Source organism: Rutidosis leptorrhynchoides, chromosome 9 (genome assembly GCF_046630445.1).
Source record: "Rutidosis leptorrhynchoides isolate AG116_Rl617_1_P2 chromosome 9, CSIRO_AGI_Rlap_v1, whole genome shotgun sequence".
Lineage (NCBI taxonomy): Eukaryota > Viridiplantae > Streptophyta > Magnoliopsida > Asterales > Asteraceae > Rutidosis > Rutidosis leptorrhynchoides.
Genome location: NC_092341.1, coordinates 18,147,692 through 18,157,754, shown reverse-complemented (window position 1 = coordinate 18,157,754; position 10,063 = coordinate 18,147,692). Strand labels below are relative to the sequence as shown.

General features: G+C 35.5%; 1 pseudogene; it reads right to left on the bottom strand.

The window, feature by feature from the left end:
• Positions 1-3,761: 3,761 nt before the first annotated feature.
• The window catches only part of LOC139867794 (protein disulfide isomerase-like 1-6), a 46,741-nt pseudogene continuing 40,439 nt past the window's right edge, over positions 3,762-10,063 (bottom strand).

Below are 10,063 nucleotides of genomic sequence, written 5' to 3'. Positions count from 1 at the left end.
TACATAGATTATCCTAACACAAACATAACACATAGATTACATAATACATAAGTCTCAACACAAACATAGCAAATTCAAAATACAAATTATCCATATTACTTTAAACTAAGTTCAACATCCAAATTACGAAACACAAACATAACAACGTGGTAAAGAACGAATCTTCAATTCTTCACTCTTTCCAATCATCAAAAGAACGAAAGCACTACCTGTACATAGAAATTAAAGTGAATAATTAACTAAAGAAATCTATATATATCACAACATATGAATAACAAAGTACTAAACATCTTATGGAAGCTACAATTTTGTTAATACTTAACTTACTGTCATCAATCGCTCTAAATTAACAACTTTTAACATGGTTGTAAATGAGACTAACAAACACTGAACATGAACATGTAAGGAACATATCATTAGTTCACCTGTTCATAATGAGCCTAACATGTAAGGAACATGAACACAACTTAACCAACTAACAAACATATCATTAGTTCATTCCTACTCATAAACAGAAGCAAGGTTCAAATAAAAGATCTTTATTTATAATATTTACTAACTTTGCTCTTTTTTATTAGATTAAATAACTTATAATCTTGTTCAAGTTTATCAATAGTAACATATAAAATTCCATGGTTTACAAGTTAATTTTGGTAACATTCAGACTATAAAACCTACATAGCAGCAGGCCAGCAACATCATTGCATCAGTTAGTAATATGGTAACATTCAAGCAGGCCAGCAGCATCATTGCATCAGTCAGTACAAAGAGAGTTGCAACTCCATATATAATTACTACCTACTTGAACTTACTGTCATCAATCTTAGGTTATATTATTTAAACAAGTTAACACTTACATACACATATTAACACTTGCATATAGTTACTGTCATCAATCTTATGTTCTTTTATAAACTAATTTGGTGATTAATAAAAGCTACTAGTGTCTAGCAAAAAAGGTAAAAATATTGTATATGCATTCACTAACATTACAAAATATGCATATATTAAAATCAGATGTTGTAAAGAGCAAAAGGGCTTCGTGACTTCGTGTAACCTTGTTTCATATATGACGATTTAGATAAGGAAATTAAAAGTAATTATAGATTTATAGTTACCTTAAATCGACGATGGATGGAGACTAAAGATGAGATGATTAGATAAAGAGTGAAGATGCGATGATGATGCCTGATTGAAGATGAGATCGTAAGAGTAGAGATAAAGTTAGATCTAGGGTTTTATAAAAGTGAATCTGTATCAAAGAAGAGTCAGAGAGAAAGAAAAGTCCATGTACTTTTGTGAGTTTATCCAGCTGTATGTCACTTGCCCTTCTAAAATATCTAAATATAAATTATATTTATAAATAAAAGTGTAAAAATATTATTATTTATTAATATATGTTTCGGATATCGGGTATCCGAATATCCGAATATTTTGCAAATTTCTATCCGAAACCCGAATCCGAAAAATCGGATATCCGATTTTCGGATATCCGAAAATCCGGATATCCGATTTTTCGGATATTTTTCGGATCGGATACACGGATATTCGGATTGCGAATTCGGATTCGGATATTATGAACACCCCTAGCAAAAACAACCACTTTTCCCATGTTTTTTTTTAGCATATAAAGGTTTTAATTATGAAGCAACAACTTCAAGCATAAGCGACGTCAAGATTTTAGATGATTGGTGTAGCAAAAAAAAAAAAAAAAATTCCAAAGTATACCGAGTCATAAAAGAAATTATGACAAACTATGATTTATGATTAAGTACAAAAATAAAAAATAAAAAATAAAAACCAAGTCAAATGTTCCATACCATATTTCTTTCGCCGATGAATTTGAAATTTGTAGGCAATTATCTTGTGTGAACTTAAGACATGAATAAAGTCTGCTTTATTTCTCGATATATCTTGTTGTGGCTTATTTGACCGATGAAGATATTAGGAATTTGGGACCCAACAAGACAGGTGATTTAAACCAATCACCAAACCCACAAACGACAAACGAATAATTAAAGCATAAGAACGATAAATAAAAGCATAAAACGACACAAGGATTTAACGTGGTTATATCCCAACTCCAAAACACGGAGAAAAGTTAACTCTACGGGCGCAAACCAGAGATCTTTCTTTATTATTTTTGTGCACACAGTTATAGGTTACATAGGGTTGTATTTAAAGGGGAAGATCAACTTAAGGAACAAGCTAACTCGTATACGCAGTCTAAATTCTAGAACAATCTTTACCGTATGAAGGTAAAATACTTCCCTAACCTTCACGTGAGGAAAATCTCACATTTGGTGAGATTTGTCACCATATGTGACATCTCTACTTCACAATTGCTTTTAGCTTCGAAATACAATTTCACGTATGGAAAGAATTGTTCACGTATGAGCCATCCACAATTCTTTTGTTTTACCAACCATGACTTGTCCTATTTATTTGTTTTAATTTATTCTTCATATTCAACAGAAGAAATAGTCTAATTCATGCTCTTTCGGAACAACACATATAATCTTAAATGATGGTATTTTTTAAAGTGCTTGAGCTCTAACGCATTTATGGATTTCTAATTCGATGTTCCAAAGTATTCTTTGGGATGGACGATTGGTTTTTATAATCCTAAATGCTCTTCATGTTGTGTTTGATTGAGTTGTTGCTATTGATTTTTGAGTTTTGTTTGACGTTTTCTTTGTAACGTTATGTGCTTTGCCATTTAAATTTTTTTTTTTTTTTTTACTTTTGGCTCACTTCTTGCGTGTTTTTTTGGTGGGTTGTATCTTCTTGTTGCTCTTTTTAGCTTCAATTATATCTCAACTTTTCAAAAGTTAAACAGACTTTTTAGCAATTGTTTGCCTTGTCTTGCTAATACAGTTTTGCTATTTAAGAAGGAACTGTCATTAAGCTCTAACCCACCAAGTACAAGAAAAAAGATTGCAACATAGACTTTTCTTAAAGAATGAACATATTACCATTTACCACAAGTACTATGTGCCAATATCTAACAATGCTATTCAATGTTCTGACAAACTGCACAAGTAATTCAGAAAGTTATTATGATTAATAACTTAATAATTTAGTTTTGTTTATTTTTTAAGTCCAAAAAATAATTTAAGTGATTTATGTTTTACAGTGTGACTATTAACTAAAATTACAAAGAAAGCTTGGGTCATCTTGACCTTTGACACAATCCGTTTTGACTTGAGTGTAATAAAAAGACAGATATACCCTTACAACAACAACAACAAAACCCAATCACATATGTATGGGGTATGGGGGAGGTGGGACGTAGACAATCATTCCTCTATCCTTGAATAAAGAGAAATCATTTCTCCACCCCGAGTGAAACACTCACAAGAGTAGAGAGAGTCATCCCTCTCGCGATTCGCCGGATAAAGAGATTGCTTCTAAGCGGAACATGTTTAATATTAACATTAACATTAATTATTATTAACATTAACATTAACATATATACTAAACTCGAAAAGCTCATGAACATTAGCATGTTTTAATGTTATTTATTTCTTACAAAAAAAAAAATTCATACGTAACCATGGATTCATTATGGTACTCGTTCGTTGAAGTGTCTATATATAAATATTTAATTTGCGTATTTTAGTTATAAAACATTGAAATTGTGTGTAAGGTATATAGCAAAATCACGTCATGCGGCAACGCGCGGACATATTCCCGCTCGTTAATATTACACATGTAATCAAAAAAAGATCAAATTATGTTTTGTGATACATGTGTGAGGGTCGATAATAATCAACCCGAAACCTAAAATGGTAATCCTCTTTCCTAATATCGTGTTTTCCAAAAATTACCCTTTTAAGCATTTCATAGTCTATAATCTCATCCTAATCATTCCAAAGCTCGTATTTTTCCACACGTTGTTCATCATGTGCCTGTTCTTTTAGATATTTGTTGATTAGTGTCGTCAATTCTTTTGAACTCAACTTCGTAGGCAGCTTGATCTGCACAAATTATGACCATACGACCTCAAAGTTAACCTGAAAAACAATCTTTGAGACCAAATATAGCGTCGTGAAGCTAATGACTCACTGGGTTCGACTTGTTGCTCACTTAGTAGAACAGAAGTGTTATGCAGAACAGGACACATTTTATCTCTAACGTGCCGAACTGAGCTAAAAGGAAACAGGACGAAAATCACTTATATATATATATATATATATATATATATATATATATATATATATATATATATATATATATATATATATATATATATATATATATATATATATATAAAGTGTAAATGTCATAATACATAAAACCTCAAAAATCATTTATATTAACAATTAACTAATAATTACATAAATAATATAATTGGTAATCAAGCTAAATATTTTTGAGAACTTTAAGGTGTCTCGGGTTAATCCAACCTGGCGGTTCAAAAGAAAAATCCCCATATTGACCCATAACCCAACCCAACCCACCCATTTTGACACCTCTAAGTAATAGAAAAACACAACCCTCCAGTTTTGGGTGCTCATTTACAGAAGCATCTATCTTCGCAAAAACCAAATTATCCAACCCCTTGAAGTGTTCTGCAAGCTTCTCCACTTGTTTGCTTACGGTTTCACAGTTTTAACTGATAGTGTGTGTATCTTGAATATGATCAACATATAAAGTCAACAAATAAATCAAAATATAGTTAAACTGAAAACAAACACAAATGTGTCCCGTGTTAATAATATTATATGTAACGAATAAATTATATGGTTAAAAGTTGTAAGAACACAAACAAACCTCTAGAATGAAGTTCTTTGGGCTAGTTAAAAACAAGTCCGAACGATTTTCCAACAACAGTTAAAATGTCTGCACCTTTCTGCAATTTCAGAATCAATCAAGATAATGATTATTATCTATTAGTAACACGAGAAAAGATAGTTATGATTCCAACATTAATCTGGTTTTGACCCAATACACACGCGTCCCAACTGGGCAACTGCCCATTTTGCCACCTAAACAGCAATATATAATAAGAATCTCACATTATCTGGTATTGATTAAGAATTGTAAAACGGAGGCACAATACCCTTTATAAGTCCTGAACCACATTCCTAAAAATTAGTACAAAAAATATCTTTAGTATCAAATAATCACATTCGTATGAGTAATAAAAAAAAGAACAAAGTGATTGAATTGATACTTCTATTGTTTCCGGAGTTGGATCTGTGACCTCCAACAGATACTTTGCACCACTTTTGTAATCAAAAGCAGTTACCTGTCAAATATAAATATATAGTAAGAATATCATAAAAAGTTACTCTACCTGATTATCTGTAACTAATATCGAAAAAAAGATGTTTAATAACTTTCAGAGATGTTGAAAGACGACACTAAGAAGAGTGTCTTCTGTATCTTCGAGCCCGAAAAAGTTAAGAAAGGCTTCGAAGATTATCTTTTGAACGTCTACAAATACATTCATTAACTGCATCAACAGAATATAATAAAGAAATGTGAGATTTTTATGAGGTTTAAGTTTAATATCAGATTGTAGTGTAATAATGTGATTTAGCGCACTTTCAAGACCCGAGAAATTAATAGAACAATTAAGCAATAAATAAAGACACAAGGATTTACGTGGTTCAGCGTGAGGCCTAGTCCACGGGCGGAAGCAGAGATGAATTTTACTAGCAAATATGGCAAACCCGAGGTTACAATGTATCACTCTAATCTAGGCTCCGAAAATACTAATGAAGTATTTGGACCTCTCACTAGATTATTACACTTCCCTCACTCTATAATGTTTCTCACAAGAACAAGAGTAATTAACTCTTTCTCTTAATACTTTTACAAGAGTTATTAGTGAACTCTTCCAAGTATGTAATATTTGGGATGGGATATGTGAAGAATGGGATGATCAATATAACAGCTTCTCTTCTTCTTTTATAGTAGAGAATGGTTGGTGAATGCTTGTGTGAATCACCAGACTTTAATATGGCCATCCTTCTAATTTCCATGTGCATGCAAAATATCAAAGTAGCAGTATAGTTGAATTTGACTTTCATGTATGGCATGCAATTCTAGAATGAGAATTGAGCCAAATAAAAAACATGTGGTATTATTACCACCGTCCAACAAATCTCCACCTTGGTGAACATTCCATTCATTTGCTATCTGTTATCAATCTCTGCTTACTGTCAGCCCTCTCGGGCTCATCACTTTCTTCGAACGCCCACCAAGTCCAAACAATGTTCGAACTTGTTTGTAGTAACGGGCTTAGTCAACATATCTGCCGGATTATCTGCCGTACCAATCTTCTTGACCATTATAACTCCTTCAGATATGACTTTACGAATAAAGTGATACCGTACATCAATGTGTTTGGTTCTCTCATGATACACTTGGTTTTTAGTCAAATGTATGGCACTCTGGCTATCACAATGCACCACAGTTTCGTCCTGTTGCAAACCCAGATCACCAACCAAACCCCTCAGCCACTTTGCTTCTTTCACACCCTCAGTCAGAGCCATTTATTCCGCTTCAGTTGTTGACAAAGCAACCGTCGATTGTAATGTTGCTTTCCAATTAATAGCACATCTTCCGAGAGTAAAAACATAACCAGTCTGAGACCTCCTCCGATCCAAATCACCAGCATAGTCTGAATCAACGTATCCGGTAACATTAGTATTACCACCGCTATCAAATACTAAGCCAATATCAGTTGTCCCTTTGAGGTACCGAAGAATCCATTGCACCGCTTTCCAATGAGCTTTCCCTGGACAATCCATATATCTACTCACCATGCTTACCGCCTGTGCAATATCCGGTCTAGTACATACCATAGCATACATGATGCTACCCATAGCACTAGCATATGGAACATGTGACATATGCTCCACCTCCTCCTCAGTTTCCGGTGACAACGCCGATGAAAGTTTGAAATGTGCAGCAAGTGGAGTACTAACCGGTTTGGAGTTATCCATCCCAAAACGCTGAAGAACCCTCTCAATATATTTCTTTTGTGACAAATACAATTTTCCTTCACATCTATCTCTGATAATCTCCATTCCCAATATCTTCTTAGCTGCACCCAAATCTTTCATCTCAAACTCACTTTTGAGTTGAGATTTTAACAGATCGATCTCTGACATGTTTTTCGAAGCAATCAACATATCATCCACATATAACAGTAAATAAACGTACGAGCCATCAGGAAGCTTCTTGTGATATACGCAACTATCATAATCACTCCGTGAGTAACATTTACTAGTCATGAATACGTCAAACCGCTTATACCATTGTCGAGGTGATTGCTTCAAGCCATATAATGACTTTTTCAGCAAACAAGCATAATCTTCCTTTCCTTTGACCACAAATCCCTCTGGCTGGCACATAAAGATCCGTTCCTCCAACTCACCATGTAAGAATGTCGTCTTGACATCTAGTTGTTGCAGTTCCATATCAAGTAAAGCAACCATGGCAAGTAACACGCGAATAGATGTATGCTTTACGACCGGTGAGAAAACTTCATTAAAGTCAACTCCCTCTCTCTGAGTAAAGCCTTTTGCTACAAGGCGTGCTTTGAACCTTTCATTTTCTACACCCAGAATTCCGTCCTTCTTCTTGAAGATCCATTTGCATCCAACAATCTTCTGACCTTTAGGAGGTTTCATTAGCTCCCACATATGATTCTTGTAAAGATACTCCATCTCTTCATTCATAGCTATAGACCACTTTGCAGATTCTGGGCCACTAATAGCTTCACGATATGTAGCAGGTTCTTGGACCTCTATATCTTCTGCCATACTCAGGGCATAAGCTACCAAATCTGCATGCCCGAACCGTTGTGGTGGTTTTATTGCTCGTCGTTCTCTATCTCTTGCTATATTATAATTCTGTAGATCATGTTGCTCATCTGACTGATCTTCTGGTGTCATTTGATCAACACCAGAGTCATGTACGTCTTCTACAACGGGCTCGACGGGAGTATCTTGTACTACTCCTTGTGGAACTTCTATTTCTTGCTCCACCTGCTCTTCAACTTCGCGATCTTTTTCAGCAACTACTTGTTCCTCCTTTGTCTTTTTCAACGTAGCAGACTCATCAAATGTCACATCCCTGCTGATAAGAAATCGGGATGATTTACCATCAGGGCACCACAATCTATAACCCTTCACCCCATCTGCATACCCTAGAAATATGCATCTTTTGGCCCTCGGCTCAAGTTTACCATCTTTCACATGAGCATAAGCAGGACAACCAAATATCTTCAAATCACGGTAACTTGCAGGGGAACCTGACCATTTCTCCAAAGGAGTTTGACAATCAATTGCCGTTGATGGAGACCGATTTACCAAATAACAAGCTGTGTTGACAGCTTCAGCCCAAAATATATTTGGTAATTTTGCATTTAAGAGCATACACCTCGCTCGCTCAAGGAGCGTTCTATTCATCCGTTCTGCAACGCCATTCTGTTGTGGTGTAAACAGTACTGTGTGGTGTCTCACAATGCCTTCGTTCTTGCAGAACTCATTGAATTCGCCTTTACAGAATTCCAGTCCATTGTCAGTTCTCAAGCACTTAATGAACTTTCCAGTCTGCTTCTCTATCATCATCTTCCATTGCTTGAAATTGACAAAAACTTCATTCTTACGTTTAAGGATATAAACCCACACTCTTCTTGAATAGTCATCAATAAAGGTTAACATGTATCTCGCACCACCTTTTGAAGGAACATGAGATGGACCCCAAAGATCTGAATGGATATAATCCAAAGTACCTTTCGTCCTGTGAACGGCTATGCCAAACTTTATTCGGCTCTGTTTTCCGAATACACAGTGCTCGCAGAATTCCAATTTTCCGATATTCTGACCGCACAACAAACCTCGTTTACTAAGCTCCATCATTCCTCTCTCGCTCATGTGCCCAAGGCGCATGTGCCATAACTTGGTGGTATCTACATCTTTAGCCGATGAAGAAACTGCAGACGCACCAGTAACCGTGCTACCTTTTAACAGGTAAAGGCCGTTACACCTTTCACCTTTCATCACGACAAGTGCACCTCTAGAGACTTTTAGTACTCCACCTCGGGCTCGATACTCGCAGCCGATGGAGTCCAGCGTACCCAAGGAAATAAGATTCTTCTTCAATTCTGAAACATGCCTGACATCTGTCAACATCCTCACCGTGCCATCATACATCTTGATTTGGATCGTTCCTATGCCAACAATCTTACAAGCTACATCGTTTCCCATAAGGACTTTACCACCATTTATTTGTTGATAGGTAGTAAACCAGTCCCTAATAGGACACATATGATAAGAACAACCCGAGTCAAGAATCCACTCATTACTTGAGAGGCCATCGGTAACACTAAGAACATTTGCACCATCAGAATCATTTTCTGCAACCGCGGCAACTTTATCGGCTCCCGCTGCATTCCAAGTCTCTCTTTTTCCTTTTAAGTCTGGACAGTCTCTACACATGTGACCTTCCTTGTGACAATTGTAACACTTGATCTTTCTAGATCTTGGTTTCGATCTAGAACGACCTTTGTTGTTACTACTTGATGCTCTATCGTTACGTCTTCCTCTTGCCACCAAACCTTCTGCACTTTCTTCCAGATAATCCGCCGAGGATTTCTTCCTTAACTCTCTAGAGTTCAAGGTAGATTTGACATCCTTCATGGAAATAGTTTTTCTACTATATAGTAGAGTTGTAACCAAATGCTCGTACGATTTTGGCAAGGAACATAAGAAAATTAACGATTGATCTTCATCATCAATTTTCACACCAATATTATTCAAGTCCAAAATTATTTTATTGAACTCATCGATGTGATCATTTAGTGAACCTTCTTTCATCCGAAGAGTATACAACCGTTGTTTCATTTACAACCGGTTCTTGAGACTCTTAGTCATATATAGAGTTTCTAGCTGTTTCCAAAGTACATCCGGTGTGGTTTCTGCCGCAACTTCTCTAAGCACACAATCGGCAAGATTTAGAATAATCATGCCGTGTGCCTTTTCCAGAAGTTCATCATTTTCTTTATCTGTCAACTTTTCGGGTAGATGTTCTCTCCCTTTTA